The 23,746-nt window shown below is 40.3% G+C and overlaps 1 long non-coding RNA gene across 1 annotated transcript in view; it reads left to right on the top strand.

Moving 5' to 3' along the window:
• LOC140845468 (uncharacterized) overlaps window positions 1–23,461 on the top strand; it is a 49,853-nt gene extending 26,392 nt beyond the window's left edge. The window contains exons 2-3 of the long non-coding RNA XR_012124239.1: window positions 21,112–21,162; window positions 23,068–23,461. This is a non-coding gene — a long non-coding RNA (uncharacterized lncRNA). The remainder of the gene's footprint in view (window positions 1–21,111; window positions 21,163–23,067) is intronic.
• The last annotated feature ends 285 nt before the right edge of the window (window positions 23,462–23,746 follow it).

The raw sequence follows: 23,746 nt of genomic DNA on the forward strand, positions 1-23,746 counted from the left end.
CTAAAGTCCCTTGTGTGTGTGTGTGTGTGTGTGTATGTGTGTGTAGGAACAAGCATACTAACAGGCATTAGGGTCTGTGCCAAGACTTGAGAATAAAGAGATGAATAAAAAGAGTTCCTGGTATCATGAAACTCATGCTGAGAGGGAAGATAGACATGAAACAGAAAGATGAAAAAGTGTGTAATTTCACAGGAAAAATTCAGGCAAATAGGGGCTAGAGAGCAAGGGGACAGGGCAGGAGGACTCCTTTAACACAGGGGTACCACGGGGAGGCATCCGGAAAGGCGGCTGGCATTGTGTGTGTGCACGGTGTTCTCAGGTCCCAAGATTCACGGCCCAGTAAAATCACAGAAAAAATGGATGGGCAGACAGAGGGCTGACAAGTTTAATTTGGCAATTAGAAAATACATAAACACATTAAAGAATCCAAACTGCCAGATCCCATCACTGTGAATTCATAAAGGAAAGTATAATGTCAAGAGAAGTTTATATATTTAACTTCATGAAAAACTACACTGAACTGACATTTCTCATTTTGCTGCAGATTGGCAAATGCTTGATCAGAGACTGGCACTGGGCGAGCATTAGTTTGCCAATAGGTGTTCTGTGTTCAGAGGAGGGACTGCAATTATGTCCTAGCAGGTTAGTGGTAGTAATAGCACTGGTAGGCATAGGAACAGCAGATATTTATGGAGCTCTTGTAATGCTGTGCGTGCTGTGCTGAAAGTGCTTCCTGTATATACGGAACGGAATCCTGGCAGCAACCCTGTAAGCTAGCTGTGTGGCTGGGTGCAAGACCTTTTTACTAGAGGAGAAATTGGGACTTTGAGAGGTATAGGAAATTCCTAAAGACACCCAGCTAATACACAGGAGAACAAGATGCTAAAGCCAATCCAAGCCAGAACCAGTCTCATTTAACAAAGGAGGGGCTTGAGTTGGGGCTTAGCTAAGTGCAGTGAAGAGATACAAACCCATTTTGGCATTGTGTTCGACCTATAGCTCTTTGTAGATTTGGAGTAAGCCATACGTTCCTGATCATTCTGCTGCAGGGGAATCTGTTGTTCAGTCTTTCCAGTGCCCATTCCACCATTTCTAGTGACAGCACCCTCGTTTTCACCTTGGGGAACACCACTATCGTTTTGATGGGACTATCACTCGCGGTGCCCCACTACCCCCGGCCAAGGAGTGGGCAGGCCTCATGAGGGAGGCTGGTCAGAGTCTTGCATCAGAATTTGACTCCTGAGCACAGTAAGGGAGATGCTGAAACACATGGAGGTGGCGCATCTCAGTTTGAATGCCCTCTCTGAAGAAGAGGCTGTTCGCCATTCCTTCCTTCCTGCATTCAAGGATCTGCTTTAATCCCTGGCTGCTCATTTTTAGCTCTTTGTTTTTCTGTTTATTTCTTACACTCATCTTCAATCCTCCTAATACATTTCTTTTTGTACTTAAGTTAATCAGACAGAGTCTGTCTGTTGCTTGCAACCAGGTGGCAGAGCCTGGCGATTAGAAACCCAGGCTCTTAAACCGTCAACCTCTGGTCTTATCCCAACTCTGCTATTTACCAAGTGTGTGACATTGGATGAGCTGCTTAATCTCTCTAAGTATGTTTTCTTACCTATGAAATGGGGATAATAGGGTTTTGAAAAAAATGAGCCACTGCATGTAATTTGCTTAGCAGAGTGCCTGGATTTAATCATGCAATTTGCTTAGCAGAGTGCCTTTCCTTATCAACTCCTTAGTAAATATTAGCTGCTCTGATTTGTCTTGGCAAACCAAAGAGAAGTATGTTCTCCCCATCTCAAACCAGGACCAGATAGTTTGTACAACACTAAATATAGATATCAGGGGGAAAAAACCACAAGAATGGAATTTTACAAAATCAGAGCCAAGGATAAAGTGAAAACACACCAAAGCAGAATAAGGAGGACTTATTGAACTAGAGATTTTACACATTTAAGAGCATTAAGAACTCAGAAAATCATATGATTCAATATCTTGATCTCAAGTATTTAAAAGATTCTGATATCCAGTTTACAGTTGAGGTAACTGTTAACCTTTCATTCAGTGTATATTTATTGAATGCCCACCACAGTCCGGCTTTGTGCTAGTTCTTGGGATACAGGAGGGAAAGATAAAGCCAAGAGTAGAATCCAAGTTGTATCCAGAGACACAAGGATGCGTGAATGCTGTTAACATATATGAATACTGGATGGCCAATCAGGAAATCTTATTTTTAGTTTGGGATCTGGTACTAACGATCTGCATCATTTAAGGTAACACTAGCCACAGAAGCAAGCAATATCTCCAGCTTTTCAGTGGTTTAGCATAAAGTTGGTTTCTTGTGCACAGTGTGGGTATTTATGGTTCAGAGTGTGTGTTTTTCATCTGGTTAATCAGTGGTGCTTGCTTTCTCCACGTCGTGGCATCACCATCCTCAAGGACCTCCAGATCCTCTGTGAGAGGACAGCTGCTTCTTACCTAAGACGCTTAAGGAGGCTGAAATGTCGGGAAGCACACGCATCACTTGCCCGGCCAGCCCATTGATGTGGTTGCGTGGCTTGAGATGCAAAAGCACTGAGAAATGTGCAGCCCCTTCCCAGCAACACTCCGATGTGAAGGGGAGTGGAAACTGTTGCTGAAGACTGAGCTCTCCCCACCCCTCTGAAGACAGAGTTCTCTGGGCTTCAGTTCTCTGATACTAAAATGAGGGCTTTGACCTCATGATGACACATTCTATGATTCTACAAGTCTCTGAGAATTAAGAAATTGTAGGTCTTTATTTGACTTACCAAATTTATAGTTCTTTTTACCATGAATGTAGACAGACACACACACACACACACACACACATTTGAAAGCTCTATGCGAATCATATACATCAGTTTGGTCATTCTTTGTAGCCTTTACCTAGAAAAGCTGTATGTGCCTTAGTTCTGTAGGATGCACACCATACCTTGAAAGAAAGATATCTTAATTTTTTATGCATTAGTATATGTTGGGGGATGTGTAAATTTTGTTGTATCTAAGGAAATTCCAGCCTTATTAATACTGAGGGACTGAAGATTCAGATGTTTTCTATCATTAAAATTGTAACTTTAATTCTGAGGTTAATTTTTCCCCTTTCTTCTACTTCCTATCCTCATTCTCTTTTCCTCCTCTTGTTTCTTCTCTTCTTCTTTATTTTCTCCAGTAGCTGAAGAGAGACCTGAATTAACGGGTTTTGTGAAGATCAGTTCACACAATGTAAATCAAGAGAAGATGTGGATTTTAGTTGTGGGTCTTCCACTGTGAAAATGAACCTGCGTTTCATATAATGTCAAATATCTAGCAAAGAATTTAAAGAGAACTTAAATCTTATTTCCAAAATCTACTTCTGACATTTATCTATGTTTGTCCTTTTATGAACTGGAACTGAACACTTTGGTTTTTACTACTGTTTTTTGTGTTCTGTGGACTTGACCTCTGTATCCTGCCAATATGTTCAACCACAGTTTGTATAAACCTTGCATTGCCCCCCGTCTTAGTCCACATCAAACTTGAATGAAAAATCATGATGGTGAGCAGTTATTTTCTCCTATGGCAGCTGGTTCATTCAGTTATTGACCCAAAGGTTTAAGAAAGAGCTGCCAGTACTACCTCTGAGTCCTTATGTCTCTACCTCTATCACTACCCTATCTCTATCTTTATCTATCTCTGCTTATCTATACCTATCTATCAATTGTCTAGGATTGTTTCACAAACTAATGCACTATGACTTGGTAAAATGTGCAAACCAATTTCCTTTCCATCTCACAGCCATGCCTACCAGGTACAAAATGCTGTAGACACTAGGCAGTTAAGCAGTAATATGTCATTTCTCTTTCCAGTAGTGGAGACAGACATCAAGTAGTTAAGTTGCGGTACCAAGAAGTTAAGTAACATCCAAGATCATGTTGCTTGGAAGTCAAATTCAAGACTTCAGAGTCTGCAATTAATGACTACTCTCTACTGGCATTTATTCTATTGAGACAGAAATGGTGAGAAGCAGGCTGCCTCAGCAGGCAGGGGCACAGTGAGTGAAGTCCTCCGATGGTATCACACAAACATCTAATCTTTGGAGGGCTTCTGAGTCCAGTCACCCACTGCTTTTATTTAATAGATGAAGTGACTGAGGTCAAAGGGCAGGTCACCCATCTAGACACTAGAATTCAGTTCTCCTGATCCTCAAGGTAGTGCATGCTCCATTATTCCAGAATCATGACACAGGAGGTAAGAGATTCTACCAAATTTTAGGTTTTATTTATTAGCTCTTCACCTTCTTTGGAACACATGACAATGTGGGTTTCAGTCTCAATCTGTTTATATCCCCACTCAGATCTCTGTTTCCTTCCCTGGGCAGAATCATTCATTCATTCAGTTTTTACTGAATAGCTGTCAGCCTCATCCTGGGCCCAGGACAGCGGGTGGGGAGGTTCTAGCCTGGAGTTGACAGGGCTGGCTTGGTGGCTTACCAGCTATTTGATCATGGGAGAATGAGCTAGTTTATCTTGTGTTTCTCCCACTTCTAAAATGGGCTGAGAATACTCATCCGCTAGGAGTGTTGTAATAATAAAATGAGTTATATATGGGAAGAGCTTAGAACAGTGACTGATGAGTATAAAGAATACAATCCTTTTTTGAGGAAGTTATAATCTAATAGAGGAAGCTGACATTAAAGATATTTACCACACTAAGGTATGAGTGTTGTGTTAGAGGGAAGCCCAGGGTCCTGGGAGATCATACCGGGCAGCCACTTTACCCAGGCTGCAGGACAGGGGGCTCCACTGTGAAAATGAACCAAATCCTGGGGAAGGCATTCTGGAGTGCGAAGGCCTGCAGGTGAGAAGAGAATGACATTTTCTGAGCACAGTTAAACCTACAGGCAGAGTAATGAGTAGGGGAAAGGGCAGGGGCTGGATGAAGCAGGAGAAACACATACAGGTTAGATCACATGAGGCCTTATGGGTCATGTTAAGGAGTTCAAACTTGGTCTTCAAGCCAAGACAAATTATCTACAAAATCATTCTAGACAACTGTTGTGAAGGGAGCATGGGAAAAAGAATCAAGATCCACTGAATGCAGGCTATGCCCTATGTACTTGGTCTCAAAGTTCTCTAACTTAATCTTCTTGACAGCCCTACATAGGAAGTATTATTACAGACAAGTAAACTGAGGCTCAGAAAAATCAGCTTCCAGGAGGTTATGTAACTGATGGCAGAGCTGTAATGTGTTTAATTACGCCAGACTGTGGACATTTCTTCTGTCCTGCAAAATAAATTAGCCTTTGAAAAAACGTAAAAGTGGAATGAATAGAACTGAAAAAGCAAAACAAAACAAAACCTTGTGATATGGAGGAGTTATGTTCCATGGAATCCAAAAACAGAATTGGAATTTTTAATTATGAAGTAATTATTTAAAACCTTCAAGTTATTTTGAACATCAAATGCAAATACTAGAAATCATGCTCTTATGTAATTTCTTATTTCAAAAACCTTATTTTTTAACCTTATTTAAAGTGACATTTGGTAAGTGGAAGAAATTTATTTAAAATGTAGGAGAATGACTGGCTAATGGTGATTCTGCAAGAGACTGGTTAAGGAATTCAGCATCAGACTGCAAGGGTGTCTTCAGTAGGATTTTATAAGATTTCTTGAAACACTTCTCAGATGAGACTTGAGTAGAGGAAGGACCGTTCCGCCTCCTGACAAGGGAATACAAAGCACTCTCATCCCTGAGAACTGCTCTTTGGTTCCAGGAACCTCCCTGACTTTGGAATTCTGAAGGGTTTTTGGTGCCAATTTTCATAAGTCCCATACTTTCAAAAATCTCTTCATATCTTTCAATAAAGCTCATCCTTCAATACAGATCAGATCAACTGTTTCTAGAATTTCCTATATATTCTTTGCTTTGGTACTTGTTCTTCACAATTGAACACACAGATGACCAGCTCAGTCCACAGAGCATTCCGATACATCTCCAAGTTCCTCGCTTTCAGCACACCAAGTGGTTTTTAGCTTTGTCTCAATTATTGAACTGTTAGTGTCAGCGCTTCCACTTTTCCATCCCCCCCAATATCTTTATAAGACATTAGGACAAATTGCAGTAAAACGTTGAAATAATTGCATAAACATGGCTGCAAAAGCCAGTGATGAGGCTGGTTTAAGGGTGTCAATGTGAAAAGCGAATGTGTGGAAATCAAGAATTGCTTTAATGAATGTATTCAGCACATGAGCTGTCTAGGGTGACTTCCCTAGAAACAGATTCTAACACATGGACTTGTATAAAAGTAATTTATTAGGAATTGTTCCTGGGAAAACCTGCAGGGGATTGGGGGTGTGGATGGAATAGGGAAGGCAGGAAACCAGTCAAGTTTACAACACACTTACCCAGGATGCAATGAAGAAAATAAGCAAAAAAGATACCAGAAAGGCGAAAGGAACCTTGCTCGCTGCAACAGGTGAGCACTGCAGACAGTGCAGGTCACGTCTCAGAGCTGTCCTGAGGAGCGGAAAGGGCACTGGAGTGTCTATACTCACCGCCCTGCTCCTCGGTCACAGCTGTGCAAATTACCAGGCTTCTGTTCTCTGTGTTTGGGTGCAGGCAGCTCCAGCTGGGCTCCAGTAGTGTGGGGACAGCCCTCCGAAAAGAGAAGCAAGTGCTGGAGGTTGGGAGAGAGAGCCCTGGGGCAGAGTGATGCATAAAAATGGTTAAGGGATCCAAACGGATGTGGATGGGACCCTCTGTAATGCACTGTCATAGGAGGCGATGGAGCAGAGGACACACATTGGCTCTACCCGCTGTCGTGGAGCTTACATTTGGGTAGGAGTCAGGATTGTTATATGTGCAGTGAAAATCATAGGCAAGGGGCTGATGTGGAAAATAATAAATCTACTATATGTAGATCATTAGTAAAGGATTCTCTTTGGAGGTGACTTTTACACTATGGCCTGAATGATGAAAGGAATAAACCATTCGACAAGTCAGGAGGGGGACATTTTCCATGCATAGGGCACACATATGCAGAGTCCCTGAGGTGAGAAAGAGAGAGGTGTGTTCCACAAACTGACAGAAGATCGGAGAGGCTGGGGCCCAGGGCCTGGAGGGGAAGGGGTCTTTCAGTTATCTCTTGCTGCCCCTCAAACCAGCCCCAAACCTAGTGGCTTAAAACACAAGTCCTACAAGGATAGTCATTCTGGCGACTGAAGTGGGACTGCAAGGTCAAAGAGGACCTCACCTTGGCAGCTGCTATTGGTTCTTAGATGGGCCACGTCTCTCACAGGCTAGTTTGGGGTCCTTCACATAGAGGCAGCATCTGAGAAAGCGGGGCAGAGCTACAAGGCCCCTTGAGACCTTGTTTCCGGAGGCACACAGGATCATTCCCACCCGATCTTACTGGTCCAAGCTAATCACAAGACCAGATGAGATTCAAGAGGTCAGGAAAATGACTTCACGTCAGTGGGAGGCACTGGAAAGTATCTGTAGCCATTAAATAAAAAATCTCCCACAGCAAGAGGCTATGGTTTGGTATGTGCCAGGGGTCAGATTAATCAGGTCATTGTGGACCATGGTAAGGTGTTTGGATCTGGGTCCAGTAACCAGTATCCATAGTCATCCCTGATCAAGGTCTTAACCAACATAGAAGAAGCTAAATATATAACATGAGTAGAAATAAAATTTGTCCTTTATTTCATAGGATGTGGTTCATATCTGTGGACAGGTATAATAGGGAACCACAGTGTTAGGCAGAATTACCCACCCAGTCACCAGCCAGGCTCTTCAATAACCAGGTGCATAGTCTTGAGCAAAATGCTTAACTTCCTCGTGTAACTGAGAATAAAATGAAACCATGCTTGCTAAGTGTTTAGTCCAGCTCATGGCAGGGAATGTGTGTGCAATAAAGTTTGCAATTATTAATAAAGGCTAGTAGCTCTGGGTGACTGATTTTTACATACAGTCCGCAGAGGATGGCATACTCTCTGTTTTCTTCTCTTATCCCTTTTTGGAGAGAGCACCCACATTCCTCCTTTTCTCAAAACTTCTCTTTCCTTTTCCCCCAACCTTTTTGGTATTTGCCTACATAGCTCCTACAGCATAAGAATGACAGGAACAGCAGCAGAGAAGAAAGTTGCAGACCTTGACAATGAATAGACCTTCAGGGTTTATTATATTAGTGAAATCTCAAGTGACTTTCAATAGCAATAACCAACAAATCTCTTTTATGCCATTGTGATGTAAAAGCTATGCGCACTGGTTCTTGGTGTCATCTAGTCTGACTGTTTCTAAGGAGACAGACAATTAAATATTTCCTTTCAGGAAGCCTCCGTTAAAACACACATATGCATGTAAGTGCAGGCTCTCACACTCACACATCTAAACAGCTAATTGTTTCTGTCTTTAGCACTTTGTCTAGAGTCGCAGGCAATTCCATAATTTATCCACAAAGTCCATAATTTATTGGATGTCACTGTTCATACAGAAAGCATGGTCATTATCACAGACATATTTATGGACCTGGTTAACACTAAGTATTAAAAACGTTATTGGAGATTTAAATCTAAGCAAGTGACTTCCACCCAGCACCCAGGGATATGCAGTTTGCTGGCCCCACTACTAGAGTGAGCTTGTCAGATATGGAAAGATTATTACATGGTTGAATGAAAAGGAAACAGGATAGCAGAAATAGCCTCCATCTCTAAAGAGCAATGGCCTATGAAACAGCTACAGGGAGCGGAGGAAATGAAGTTTCTCAGTTGAAAATAAGAATGAGAGAGAAAGCATATAAAGAGAGGCAGGTGGCAGACCTAGGCATGGAGAGACTCCTCCAGCACTTCTGGAATTCAGCTTCCCTTGGACACTTGCACCATTTGCATCTCATGCTTAATATCCTCGAACTAATTCCTGTGAGAATAATTGCTTACTTTAAAGTATCCTTTTATATTGTACAGAATACCTTCACATTATTTGATTTGATGTTCAAAGTCTCATTAGTTTGGCCCTATTTGAAGCTCCAGCTTGCGTATAAAGACCCTGAGACTCTGAATAGGTAAATGACTGGCCTCTGCCATGTGCCTGCTAACAGGCAAAGCTCGGACTCCATTTCAGAGCATCCAACTCAAGACCTGGTGTACTTCTTACTAAGCCAAAGTGCCTGGACATCAATTCTTCCCCTTCAACCACAGATCATATGTTCCTTGGTGGAAGATCTGTGTCTTACACTTTCATTGGTGTTCTTGGGAGAATCTTGCATCCTCTGAGCTCTGGTGGGAACTCAATATATGTTGATTAATGGAAAGTTTTGTTGGCTTGAGTATAAAAGGACCCCCTTTCCTGCTTTCCTCCTTCTAGCTCTACAGTTTTTGATACCCTCATCTTTATCTTAGAAAATCTCTTCTTAAAAAGCGAGGTCGTAGCTCATGTTGTGGCAGGGCCATTATTCACTTCCAGGTAGGCTGGGTGCAAAGCCCCTGCTTTCACCACTTTGTTCATGCTGTATGCTCTTACTCAAGTCACTAAACCTCTCTGAGCTGCAGAGCTGTTCATTCTTTAACTTGTGGCCACTTCGTTTATCTCAAAGATTGTTGTTGTAAGGTTGACATCCAATTATAATCTAGCCCCTTAGGAAAATCCCAGGAATGTAGTGGGCACTGCACTCAATGGTAGCCTACTCTAATTGTTGACATTGTTTGCCCCTAGCTTTGGGCTTCTTCAGAAACCCACTTGTTTGGGAAATTCACAAAATGATGTGTTGTGGGTAAAATTGTAACATTTCCAGAATATCTCTCCTGGGTTTGGTACATCTGCATACCAATAGGCATTCAGAGGTGGAAACAAGTATGGCTTTAGTGCATTTGCATCATTCCTCAGGGGTAGAGAGAAATTCATCTCCATATCAGTGGGTAATTACCTGGGCAAAGGAGGGCTTATCTGTACCTGAGAGGTGAGGGGGAGGGCCGGGTTTGCTTCTGCTGGAGCAGGAAAGAGAGAAGGTCCTGGACTGGAGATTGTGAGCAATAAATGGATTTTAATCTTTATTTCTCCCTTTGACTGATTTTGGTTTTTAGAGGTATTTTGCCCTGTGTTTCCTCTCCGTGGACTTACATGTGTCAAACAGCTTCCTTCCTGGACTCTCTCTCTTTAGACCATTTCTGCTTTCACCTGTCTTGTCCATGCCCATTTGATCATGTCAAGGCATGAGCATGTTGCTCAGAATTCACATCTTTCCTCACTTCTCATTTTTGGTCACTGTCTTCTACCTTTCTGCTGGCCAGACAACACTTAGAGCTAGTTAGGCCACAATTTTTATCATCCAAGCCATGACATTTTTGAGACTGAAAGGAAAATCCAGATTGTGGAGCAAACCAGATCATGTGATCACCCTACCCATAATCCTTATAGGACTTGGAACTCAGAGATTGGCTCCTTTAGATTTCCCTATTGATGCCTTGTGGGAAGCACATGTCAATCCAAATGATGCCTTGCAGTTACAAAATATTTTTTAAGTCAATAAATAAATAAATAAAATGAAAAAAACCCCCAGCACAAAACAGGATTTCTAGCCATTCCCTCTGGAAGGTCTTACATCACTGAATTGAGCCTTTATATTCAAAATCTGTTGTCCTTTATAGCCCAGGTGGGCTGCTGTGTACAGCTTTAATGATTACTCAAGTTCTAAAATATGTACATGCTCTTTGGTAAGTGGCTGCTGGCCTGAGCACCCCACATGCCCACCCCACACCCCTAGGTGCTCTCACCACTCCTAGACATCTTGCTATCTAGCAGCTAAAGAACTGATACCCTTCCCAGCCCAACACAGTTACACAAAGTGTACATCGTAATTGGTTGATGCCCATGCCAGTAAGCCCCTCAAAACTTAGTTTCACAAGCACTGCCATTGGCCTCTCCAGGTTCTTGGGAGATCAGGCCTGTTACCCCACCAGGGCTCCTGCTAGCCCCGGGTGGGTGACACCAGGAGGGGAGTTCTGTTGCCCAACCTGCCAATCAGTGGGCAACAGCTCTCACACACCATCCTTCATCCCACTGGGCTCCTTGTCCAAAGGATGCCCAGATATCAGCAGAGAAAATGGTCCCTGTTGTATGTTTGTTACTCTGCTAGAAAAATACTCCTCTATACCTTCTTAAACAACATTCTTCAGTCCCAGTTTTGCAATTAACCTGCCATGGAATTTCATACCAGTCTTTGCACATTCCTTGGATTTCAGTTTCCCCAATATTTTCCTTAGCTCATAGGGCTGTTATAAAAATTAGAAGACAAAATAGGCACCAAAGTGATTGGCAAGCGGTTGTCATGTGTATTTAAGATGTTAATGTAACCACTGCAATTTTTACCACTCAGTACTCCTCATGATCCGATACTTCTCTGTTTTCAGCCGGTACTCCTACCACAATGTGCATCTCATAGCATCTTGGAATGTCAAAGCACTAAAAGAAGTTACAGATCTTCTAGTCTAAAGGTGGAAAGCTGCCAGATATTTAGATGAGACCCAATATTTTTTAATCACCCAGAGTTTTATCTCAATTTTTTTTAGTCAGCATTTAAAAATGAATACTCTTTTTTTTATATGACAATACGTATTTTGGGCATCTTTTACCGAAAATGGCCTAGGTTGTGCACAAATTGTGCAGAGCAGATATCAGCAAGAGCTGAGTACACATGGACCTCAGTGCACTGGCTCTCCCCCCACAGCGCCCCACAGGCCCCCCATTTCCTGGCGTCACATGGCTTCTCAGGACAGGTATGTTGTAGGTATTGAGCTGACATCCTTGCTTCTGCTTTTTCTTCCCCAACTAAGTTTGACTTCTCATATACTGATGAGGAAACTGAGACCTTTAGTCTACTTGCCCTTTTATGTTATGCATCCTTATTTACTCCATTGCATCTCGTTAGTTTTCTGGGCCCAAATCTATATTTTCAACCACCTAAGAGAGACCATATCTTATTTTATTTCACTTCCTCGAATTTTATCTTATTTTAATCTGAGTCAACTCTATTAAGAACAATTTGAAATAAAACACTGACAGACTTTTCTGCCTCCTCTTCTACCTTAGCCTGTCTTCTTAGCAAAAGGCTTTTAACCACTCTTGAAATCAGGCTGTCAGGCCTATGTAAAAATAGTATTAGTACAGCGGACAGTCGATTCTACTATATTGCTGCAATTGGTGATTGCCAGAGTACTTACATATTCATGATCTCATCTGATCTGCAAAAGACCTGTAAGATAGGGCACCCAGATAGCTTGTACTGCCTTAATACAAACCAATATAAAGGAAGGCATCAAATACCAAAGCTTTATTCAAATGTTATGCATTTTATTTCAACTTATAAGAGCAGGAAATAAGGAAGAGAGACCAAAGAGGTGAGCCAAAAGTTAAGACAAAGAGTTGGGAGCAGAACCAGGTCTCCTGTTTTTGTCTAGAACCCTGGAAATACAGACAGAGTCAGAAAGAGCCTTAAGAATAACTGATTCCAAATTCTTCTCATGATGCCAGCAGAACCTGAAGCCCTGAGGAAGGGAAGTTACTGCCTCACCTTTCCGTTTCAGATGAAAGAAGTAAGTTTAGAATAGGGAATTTCTAGAACTTTGCCAAGAGTTCTTTCTGGTTCTCAAACCAATTTCTAAAACGCACACTGAGATTTTTGTGTGAGAAAATGTGAAGGAAAAAGAAAGAGCTGAAACTAGTAAATTTTTGAAAGGCTAAGGCCATCGGTCTTTCTCAATGCATTTTAATGATGCATTGATTAATGCACAGCAGTTTTTCTCTGTTGCTGAAATCTGGGTTTTTTTTTTAAGTGAATCAATAAGCATTTGTGTATTCTGAGTTTCCACCTTCCTCTGTCCTTCCTTTGTTTTCTAAACCTCTTATTCTCTCTTTATCCAGATATTTTCTTAGATTTTCTGGCTGACTTCATCTCTGCAGTGAGGTGTGGGGGAAAGTATACAGACCTGGAATGAGAGGGGGTTGGATTTAAACACCTTACTAGCTTCTTACAGGATGTGTCCAATCGGACAAATCACTCATCTTTGGCATGCTGACTTTTCCGGAAGTATCACTCTTACCTTAATAATTGCAGTCCCCTTTTTGTTTGTGGGTTGATATATACTCACTGATCCACTCTTCATGCCTTCTTTGCCTAGTTTCAGTATTTGTATGACGTGACTATCTGAGCAGGTTACCCCCAATGTTTAGGGGACGCAAATAGAAGTGGAATGGTTCTACAATTCATAAGCTGTGTAAAATAAACACTTTTTAAAACCTCACTGAGCCTCCTTCATTCACTCGTTCATGCCTGTAATGTGGCAAGCAGTGTGCTGGGCAGAGGGGATACAGCACAAGATAGCAGGTTTCTTGAAGCTTGCATTCTAGAAAGGGAAGATAGACAAACACGCTAGGAAAATACCAGAATGCCATGAGCATTATACAGATATGATGGAGTGTGTTCTCCTGATATTCTTCCACTGGGTCTTGTACATTGTTTCCAGTTTTCTCTGGTGCCTTCTAATTATTTGTTTCTGCATTTATTTCCTCCACTAGAATCTGAGCTTATGAAGAGAAGAAATCCTGTCATTTTATATCTGAATTCCCAATTCCTATATGGTGTTGGATGTAGTGAATGTACTCAGTAAAAGCTTATTAACATTTTGAATGCTAACTTCATCTTTGGCTTCATCTTATTTTTCCCTATTCTTCTTTCCTTTCTTCCTGATTTTTTAATATATCTTTAAAAAATGCATGCATTTTTGTAAACTACTGTAAATCTGTCTGGAATGAGATGAGTTTGTATAAGTAAATAGTAAATAAATAAATACATATATAAAACACCTAAAGGGTGTTCATTGGATAAATGAATAAGTTCACAAGCATGTAAACCTCTATTAGACAAAGCATTTCAACTTTTCTTCAGCTAACACTAATGTAGGATTTACAACATGAGGCAGTAAAAATAGTTGAGTGAGGTCTTCTGTCAGATGACTTTGATGACAAAGTTTCCAACTTCTAATAGTTCTGTGACCTCAGGAAAGTAGTTTGTCTTTGCTTAGTCTCAGTGTTATCATCTAAAAAGTTGAGTTAATGATGCGTGCTTCTTTCAGCTCCTCAAAGGATTAGATGCGGTTATGATGTAGAGAACTCTGCATACAATAGGAGTAATTCACCTCTTTTGAGAGAGCTACCTTGTACAGGTGCTTTCTGTTTATTAAAGTCTGAGAAACAGAATGGTGATAATCCTACCAGATTGTCATAAGCAATCCAGTGTTCTTACTCATTTACTCTAGACATGTAGGGTCACAGACTAGGCACCCAAGAAAAGGTGGCCACTGAAAGTAGTAAGTGTATTATCTTTTATTGCATTATCTCTTTGGCAATATTGAGCAAACCACAGAAAAGCATTTTATGAGATGGAAGCAAAGACCGGGCACCCCTGATAAAAGGCAAAAGTAGTATAAACTTGTGCCATTGTTTGCCAGGGACTGTCTCTGTTTGGTCTAATTGTTCCAGTGTAAGAGAACCCCCTTTCACAGCAATGTCCTGATTTATGTAGTCACCGTATTCTAAGTGATTCACATCCACAGCCAAGTGTGCACAGGAGGCAGAGAAAGGGGGAGAGAAAGAATGAGAAGCACCTTCTGTGGACATGTCTTCTCCCCATGAACATAGCCTCAAAAGAGGCTCTGATTTATGGCAGTTGGAGGCATGGAAGATTTGTCACCTTAGATTTTGAGGGTCTAATTATTTATACGCTAAAACTATGTTTCACCTCTAAGTAATGATAGAGGGATGGTATGTGAAGTATCGTGTTAATGGGAGGGCTACAAAAATCAATGGCAGGATTGGAGACAGGAGCCATTTAATCTCATTTCTGCAGCTCGAGATGCCAGCACATTCGTCTTTCTCAAGAGTGTGCACACAACTCTATTAGGTTCTCGGCGTGCCATAATTCTACTGTAATTGCAATAGCATTATAAATTATTGTCATGACACCATGGAATGAGTGTGCCAGAGCTCTAGTTCATGGCTCTGTGTTTTCTCTATGTGTGACCATTTATTTCTGGAGATGGTACAAGAAGCTGTGAGCATAAATATGCCTGCATCCTCATGCCACATAATTAGTCTGTTGTCTGCTTGTCTGATCAACTTTGAAAGATCCTGCAATGAACTGAGAGCAGGTAGCTCTGTGTTCTGCACTTTACTTTACTACTAACTAGCTATGTGACCTTGTGAAAATCGTGTTCCCTTCTTCACCTTTTTGGTATGTAAACTAAGTGCATTGAATTGAATCAGAGATTTCCATTTTCTTGCCTCCTCCTTTTCTGGGCCCTTTTTGCATACGACATGCATTATTAAAAAGAGAAAAGTTTGCCTATGTACAATGCAAAATCAATGCAATCACAGGGTTATGCAAACAGCATGTATGTTGGTATCTGGAGGGAAAGTACTTTTCTCCAGTTTTGATTATTTGGGTAATAGATGGAGACAGAAAGCACACATGTCTTTCTTTTTATCAGAAGTAGTTGAGCCTTTTCTTTGGGTTTCCAAAATGCTTGTTCTGGCTTATTTTCCCTGTCGTGAGGTTTGGTGCCATGCCTGGGTAGACATGCAGTTACTGTCAAGAAAGTTCCTCTGATATCTTTTCCTCCTTGTGTCCATCTCCATACACATCTCCCTACAGAAATCAGTTCATATCACTTCTCTAATTCAAACTCAACATCTCTGTGTTTTAGAGGCTCCTGGGAGGACCTCCAACAGCACAGCCAACCCCTGGTTTCTTTTACCTTCCATGGTTAACTCCTGAGACTGCAGGCATGCTTGGGATTCAACTTCCCTATCTTTTGAAACTAGTTTAGAAACAGAGCTGTCTTGTGTCCCTCATCAGCTCCTGACTATGTTCCCTCTTCCCATTCCTCTATTCCTCTTTTCTGGTAGTACAAGAGAAATTCTAGAAGCCTACAGTTAGGCAGGTACAAATCAGAGAATGAAAAACTCTACTTCAAAGTAGCCCCTCCTTATTGTTTGTACAACAATGTCGAAGTCTTCCTCCCTTGACTTTGAGGAAGGGTGACATACCTTCTCATCATCATCATTATACTTCCCAAAGACAATCTCCTTCTATTTGAGTCTCCTCTTTGTATTGACAGTGTTGGGGTGGCAGGGAGTAGAGAGGCTTGTTTTTGGAGGGGCCAATTGTCTAAACTTTTAAGTCGGCATAAACTTTTGAGACTGTGGCAAGCCCCAACCACTAGTGGTTACCTTAATGTAAAGCATTTAGCTCTTTTGGTGCTATGTTAAGTAGTAGCTAACTTAGCACAGCACCCAGAATGATGCTTTAAAATAAAATAGAAATCAGTTCAGTTCATATCACTTCTGTGCTACGAACTCTTCAACATCTCGTCTCACTCAGAGAGAAAGAGAAAATCCTTAAAATGATATGCAAAGCCATATATACACTGGCCTCTGCTACCTCTCTGTTTCAATTTCCTCCCACTCCCTCCATCTTCCTGCAGTCTGGCCATTCGGGAAGCCATACAGTTTCTGAACAGCCAAGACATTTCTGCCCCAAGGCTTTGAATACTGCCTGGGATATTTGAAAGTTTCTCTCCTTCACCTCCTCTAGGTCTCTGCCCAAATGTAACCTCAGCTGGGAGGCCTTTCCTGACTACCCTAACCAACTAGCAAGTCTTCCTTTCTTTGGCATGCTCTATCTCTGTGCTGTGTTTTATTCTTCTCCACTTACTAACGTTTAATATACAGTATATTCTCATTTGTTTATTTCCCATTTCCCCTTTAAAATAAAAGTTCACTAGATCAGAAATTTCTGTCTGCTTTCTTTATTGTCACATACTCAGTACCCAGAGCAGTACCTGACATATAAAGGCATTCATTAAGTATTTGCTGAATACATCTGAATGCATAAATGGTTAAATCAAACCTGTTGAATCAAACCTGTTACTTTTCCCTCCTTCCTCTACCTTTTATCTCTATCTTGTTCTCTTTTATTCTATGCTTTTAAAAAAATGTACAAGCAATAATCATGTTGTCCAACCACTTTTAAATAAATATATAAAATGCTATGTGGTGAAGTCTTCCTTCAAATCTTATGACTCTTACCCAAATTTCTTTATACGTATACAAGCATTATATGTATGTTGGCTCTTCTTTGCCCTTTTTCTAGTGCTATGGATTTCTCAGATTTTTAAAAATTCTTCCTTTTCTTTTCTTCCTCCCTCCCTCTGTCCCTTTCTTTCTCTTCCTTTCATTTCCTTTCTTTGTTTTACTTTTTTTTTTTGCTTTCCTTATTTTTATCCTTTATGACTCCTGTTCAATTTTCTTTAATACCTATTTCCTTAATTTTCCTTCCAATTTTATCTCTTTGTGTATGTAAGATGGCTTTGCTTCTTCTACATCTCTCCTCAACTATGTCAGCTCATCTTTAGTCTCTCCCTGTTGTCTTGTTTTATCTTTCCAAGCCACTGTATTTCTGCTTGTGGTCTTCTTTAAGAACAGCAATTGCTCTGTTAATGTGTTTTGATTCATAACATGATTGTTCACAGTTTTCTTCTGATGAGAAATCTTCATTTCATGGTAGATTTCGCTTCTTTTTCTATTTGTCAATAAAATATGTGAGTGATTTTCCTGTTCCTGTTTTATTACTCATCTCTTAATGAAATGAGATTTTTGAGACCAGCTCTTTTCAGCAGATTTCTATGGGTAGGAGAATAGCTTCAAAGGTTTCACACCCCAGAGGCTCTCTCCATATCTGTTGTTAGAATAAGCCTGCAATATTGCTGATGTGTGTGATTCTTTGTCAGTGGAGTTTTCTATGCCTCTTCCCCAGAGATGCTCACTTAGTTCTTTTACCTGTTGTCAGTTATCTTACCTGGGTGAGAGCTTGTGTATCTTAAGTCCTGAACCTCACATTTAGGAAGTGTATTTTTGCTGATGCTTCCTGAGATTTGATAGGCTCTTTCTCATCTTTTATTCCTGTTTCCCTTCTACCAATTTCAGTTTTGGTTAGTCTTTTATGGATAATTTGGACTTTATAGATCATAGGGGCCCCAATGTCAGCTCTGCCTTTTATTGGGAATGCAGGTGGCAGGGTTTAAAGCATTGTTCTTAAAATGTTAAAACATGATTTCATGGAAAAGAAGAGAAAAAATGCTGCCATCCCATTATGTTCACATGGGAAATTCTTGTTTCTTGTTTTTGACTACTTTGATTCTCATTAGAATTGTCTAGAGAACTGACTGGTTAAATTTCCTAATTTTTTACACACTGAGCTTTCTTAAATAGGGCGTTTGGGAGCTTTTATTCCAGGAGTGGGGATAGATTGTCTGTGAAGTCAATCACCTTTTCTCATTCAGTCTCCTACAAAAGAGTTGCTTAGGGATCAGAGTGTAAAAGCTATGAAAATGAAATTTACATCCAAAAGAAATTCATTTGCTTTTGGGAGAAGTGCTGGATTTCACAAATCCTCTTGGTTTATAAAAGGCAATGTTTATTATGATCATATAACCTTACACCAGAGCTGGGAAGAACCACAGATGCATCTTGCATAACACATTACTTGAGAAATTATCTATCTAGAGCCTAGAAAGAACTTGTTCTATGGCTTCAAGGACAGAGAGTTGACTTAGAATATCATACATCAAAGTAAGTTGGAGAGCATGGGAAAGTGGAATTCTGGAACACTATCAAGACTACATATTCTATCGAACAGGGTGACTGTGTTATAAATATGTGTTGCTCACATAGCTGTGATCCTCTCTCTTGGTCTTATGCTTGTTAAAGTCAAAAGCACCAACCTGAGTGAGGTATTAATTCTACTGGGAGGAGCTCCACATGTCTTGGCTGTTTAGAAACTGTATGGCTTCCCGAATGGCCAGACTGCAGGAAGATAGAGGGAGTGGGAGGAAATTGAAACAGAGAGGTAGCAGAGGCCAGTTATTTATGGCTTTGTATATCATTTTAAGGATTTTCTCTTTCTCTCTGAGACGAGATGTTGAAGAGTTCGTAGCACAGAAGTGATATGAACTGAACTGATTTCTATTTTATTTTAAAGCATCATTCTGGGTGCTGTGCTAAGTTAGCTACTACTTAACATAGCACCAAAAGAGCTAAATGCTTTACATTAAGGTAACCACTAGTGGTTGGGGCTTGCCACAGTCTCAAAAGTTTATGCCGAGTTAAAAGTTTAGACAATTGACCCCTTCAAAAACAAGCCTCTCTACTCCCTGCCACCCCAACACTGTCAATACAAAGAGGAGACTCAAATAGGAGATTATCTTTGGGAAGTATAGTGGTTATGATGAGAAGGTATGTCACCCTTCCTCTATGCTTCTCAAATTCCTGCCCTAGTGTATTAATCTCTTAAATCTTTTTACCTTGGGGCCACCCAGAGGAATACAGATTTGATTTGTCTCTGGGCCTGGAGGGTAAGAAAAGCTCCTTAGGCTTTTGTGTAGACTGTGTGTCTCAAGCCATGTCTCCAGTGCAGCTAACCACAGAATTTGTAACTGCAGTCTTAAGTGAAAGCCCACCTAATCAGCTTAAAGTGGCACTTGATTTCTTATTTGTCATTTTCTCTTGTACATGTATCTCCCTCAGGGACTTTATAAGAGGAAGGGGTGGCTGAACTTTGGCAGGGTGAGGTATTTATAAGTCATATTAACACCATCTACAATGTCCCCAATTTTACCATAATCAAGAGCAGAAATTGTCATTCCATTTCAGCTGTCTGTTCTTTTCCTCACTTAACAAAGCTAATTGAGAAGTAGCTATCTTATTGCCTATGTGTACAAATACAGTTTAGCAGGGCACTAGGAGAAATTATCTTCAACTTTAATTGCAGCCATGTAACTACTTAAGCAGAATCATATGTTTATCATTTCCCAGTATTCTTTAAGTGTTGGTTCAATGTGTGCTGCAGATGTTTTTTAAGATGTATTGTAAATTGGTCAGGCTGACTTTGGGACTGCTTAAATTATGACTATGTTAACAGTGCAAGTAAATAGGCCACAGTGGGAATGAGCAGAGAGCAGAGCTGATGAGTTCACAGTGGATCCTCTCTTTGGTAAACAAATTGACACCTGCTCTTCTTTGAACATTATTGGAGCCGATTCCTTTCCCCTTCTTCTGTGCCTGGGTAAAACTGGGGTTTCTTGCTTTAAGAAAGAAAACCCTGAATTAAGCTTAACTTTTGATAAGAAAGGAAAGAAAATTCTAGGCAGAGAAGTACAAACACAAGAGTGCAAGTAAATGGAAGGAAATTTTCAGGATTATCAAATGGTTCTGTGTGGCTGGAGGTTCAGAGCAGGGACAGGAAATAGGGAGACAGAGGGGAGGGATGAGAGAAGATGCTAGAGAGGGAAGCAAGGGCTTTGAAAGACTGGTCTGTCACTTTAGGGATCATGGACACTATTATATGGACAATGGGACAACATTACATGATTTTACATGTGGGAGTGATATGATCAAGTTTATATTTTAGAAAATTCACGCTACCTGCAATTTGGAAATGGATTTAGGGAGGCCAGAATGGACAAATGGTTAATTTTGAAGCTTTTGTGGTAGAAGATGACAACATTGATAGGAACAGCATGGCTGACCCTGTGCTAAGCACTGTCATACATTATGTGACTTACTTCCCATCACAACTCTGAGGTAGAGAATGTAAGTTCCTCGTTTTTATGGATGAGGGCATAGAGGTCACAGAAACAGGCACACTGGGATTCCACCCTGGAGGTCCTACTCTAGAAGTTGAATATATTCTGCAGTGCAAAACATTGAGCATCTGAAACAAGCCAGTCCTGTAGATCACAGATCATAGATTATCAGATTAAAAATGTACCTATTCATTGGATTCTTTTATTTCATCTATGGACTCTTCCCAAATTTATGAGCTTGAAGCATATCATTTTTTTTTTTTTTACAAGGATAGTGTAGAGATAAATGCGACTTACTTGGTGCTAAAACTTTTCTCATCTGTCCCTGGGAGGTTTCCTGTGGGGCTATAAAGAAGGTGAAAATTTAATCCAATATTTATAAAGTTTTTCAAATGAGTTATTCCTTTTATTTTTGTAGACTTATGGAGAGTATTGTCCCAGAAGTGCTCTGAAATCCTTGAAGGCAAATGTAAGTGAAGCAAATTATGCTTAATAGTAGGGCTGACATTCCACAAATAAATGAAATTTGACCTGTTTTCCATTTCCATCAAAAAAAAAGCAGTGCCCTGTGCTAGATCTATTATCTAAAAATAAGTCTCCTACATGTTAGGTTCAGAAAGAGACACACTTTAGATTATGAAATTGGAATACCAGTTAGGCATCCAATTACATAAAAATTGGATTTTTTAAACCTTTCAAAAACTCTAAGTTTATGCTTTAAGATGAAAATAAGGAATGGATTAATTTCCCAAAACATCTTTAAATAAATTTAGTAGCTCTTTTCCCTCCTTCTCTTTCTCCCTCCCTCCCCTCATCCCCTCCCTACTTCTAACCTGCCTTCCCCCTCTCCCCTTCTCTTTTTAATTAAGCATTAACCAAAAGCCAGGGAAATCCATTTGAAGGAAAAATGAGCTCTTCTTTCTTCCTCCTTACATTGTCAAACCTGCACATCGTTGACAGAATGTTGATTTAGAATTACACTAATTGACAGTGAAAGACTTCATATAATCCTGTTTATATGACCTCCAATAATGTTGAAAGATCAAATAAAAAAACCTGCCCTGGCAATTTTCAAAAGCCATCATAGACTATAACAGAAGTGATTTAGATGAATGAACTTCCAGTTTCCACAAAATGTGAATTTGCATTTTACACAAAACCCACTTCATCAGTCACCAGGTCTGCTCCAAAAGGCCGACTTCCCATGGGGACCAAGTGCCTGCTTTTCTTTATAGGCACATTCAAAAAACCCTTACTCACTGTTCTTAATAAACTGCAAATACTGGTAATTTCTCCAGAAGAATTATCACCAGGTTTTTTTGTGTCCTTGCTCCAGAGGGACATTGGTTTTCAATATCTGTGCCAAGGTCCATCAATAACATAATCAGCAATAGCTCTTGATTTTAGCAAGGGTCATTATAACCATTTAACATGAGATATTAAGAGAAAGGATAAAATAGACAAAGAATGGACTAAAAAAATACATAACACAATTTGAGAGCATTCATTCTTTCCTAAAGGCACATCTTTTTTCATTTTGTTAAAAAATAGTGACTTAACTATTCCTTATGTAACCTTCAACATACTATGTTTTCTTTATAACCCTCAACATTTTTTTCTCATCTACTCTTGAAATATGGTTTTGAGGGACAGCAAGAACCCAATGTGTCATCAGTTAAGAAGTACTCTGTCCACCAGGGACTGGGATCTGGTCAGCAGGGCACAAGCATTGCTAAGAATGAACAGCAAAATATGTGAGTTTGAGAAGAACGGAGGCTGGTGATGTGCATGGCAGAGGAGGGTTGTCTTGACAGTGTTGCCAGCAATGTGAACAAACCTAGAATTTGAGCCATTCAGATCTCTGGAGCAAGAGCATTCCTGGGAGAATGTGATCTCCCTGAGGTGGGAGTGGGCATGTTTGGAATAATAGTCACCTCACACTCTTATAGGGCTAATCTCAGGATAGCATGTGGCAACAGATGTGATAGTACCTAGAACAATGTCTGGAGCTGAGTAATCACTTAACAAAAGACTGTTTGAACTCCCCTCCATTGCTGATTTTTGATGAATTAAAATGCTATGGTCATAGCTCGATTATGAGGACCACAGTTGAATTTTTCAGTGATTCACAACTGAAGGCTTCAGAATCTGATGGTGTCTCTCCTCAGAGTTGAATTGTGCCATCAGTGTATTGTGAAAAGAAGTCTAATTATAAGAAACTGTAGCGTGTGTAGATTCTGAATAAAGTGAAATTATGCCATTTATAATAGCTGTCATTTAATGAGTGTTAATTAGTCAGAATAAGCAACAATAGCTACTATGACAACTCTCCAAAATATAGCTTAACACAAAAAATGTTTCTTGTCTCTCACAGAATTCAGTGCTTTGTTCGTCAGGTGACTGTCTTCCACACGGTGACTCAAGGATCCAGCCCCTTGATACTCTGTGATGCTGTTGTCTTCAATGTACAATTATTGTAGAAAGAGAGCAGAAAGTGTTGCATATGGGACTCTGGGAGCAAACACATCACTTCTGGCTACATTCCACCCAGAACTAGTCAATGGTCCTGCCCAGGTACAAAGAGCCTGGAAAACATTGTTGGCCTCAATATCCAGAAGGAGGCAAAATATTTGATGAACACATGGGCACACAACTTCTGTGCACAAACTTTGTAATCATTATCTCAATTATATCTACAAGATAGGTGCTATTATTCCCACTTACTTCCTGTGAAGAAACCTATAAAAGTCATAGATCTGGTGAATCTCACACAGAGATTCCATCCCAAGTCTGTATGATGACCAGATGTCCTTAACCACTATCTTATAAGCAATGACAAGGTATAGTATTACAAAAAGGATGAACAGAGTGGAACCTGGTTACCTGGGGCGTCTCTATGGTGTCTTTTAATAGCTTGGTAAATTGAAAAGTCACTCCAGATCTTTGCATGTTGGCTTCCTCATAAGAAATGGGGCTATTCAATTACTAAGTTCTCTTCTAGCTCTAAATTCATTTAATTTTATTGCTTTTACACTTTTATAAGTATGCTATTG

This window comes from Manis javanica, chromosome 2, assembly GCF_040802235.1.
Source record: "Manis javanica isolate MJ-LG chromosome 2, MJ_LKY, whole genome shotgun sequence".
NCBI classification, from domain to species: Eukaryota; Metazoa; Chordata; class Mammalia; order Pholidota; family Manidae; genus Manis; species Manis javanica.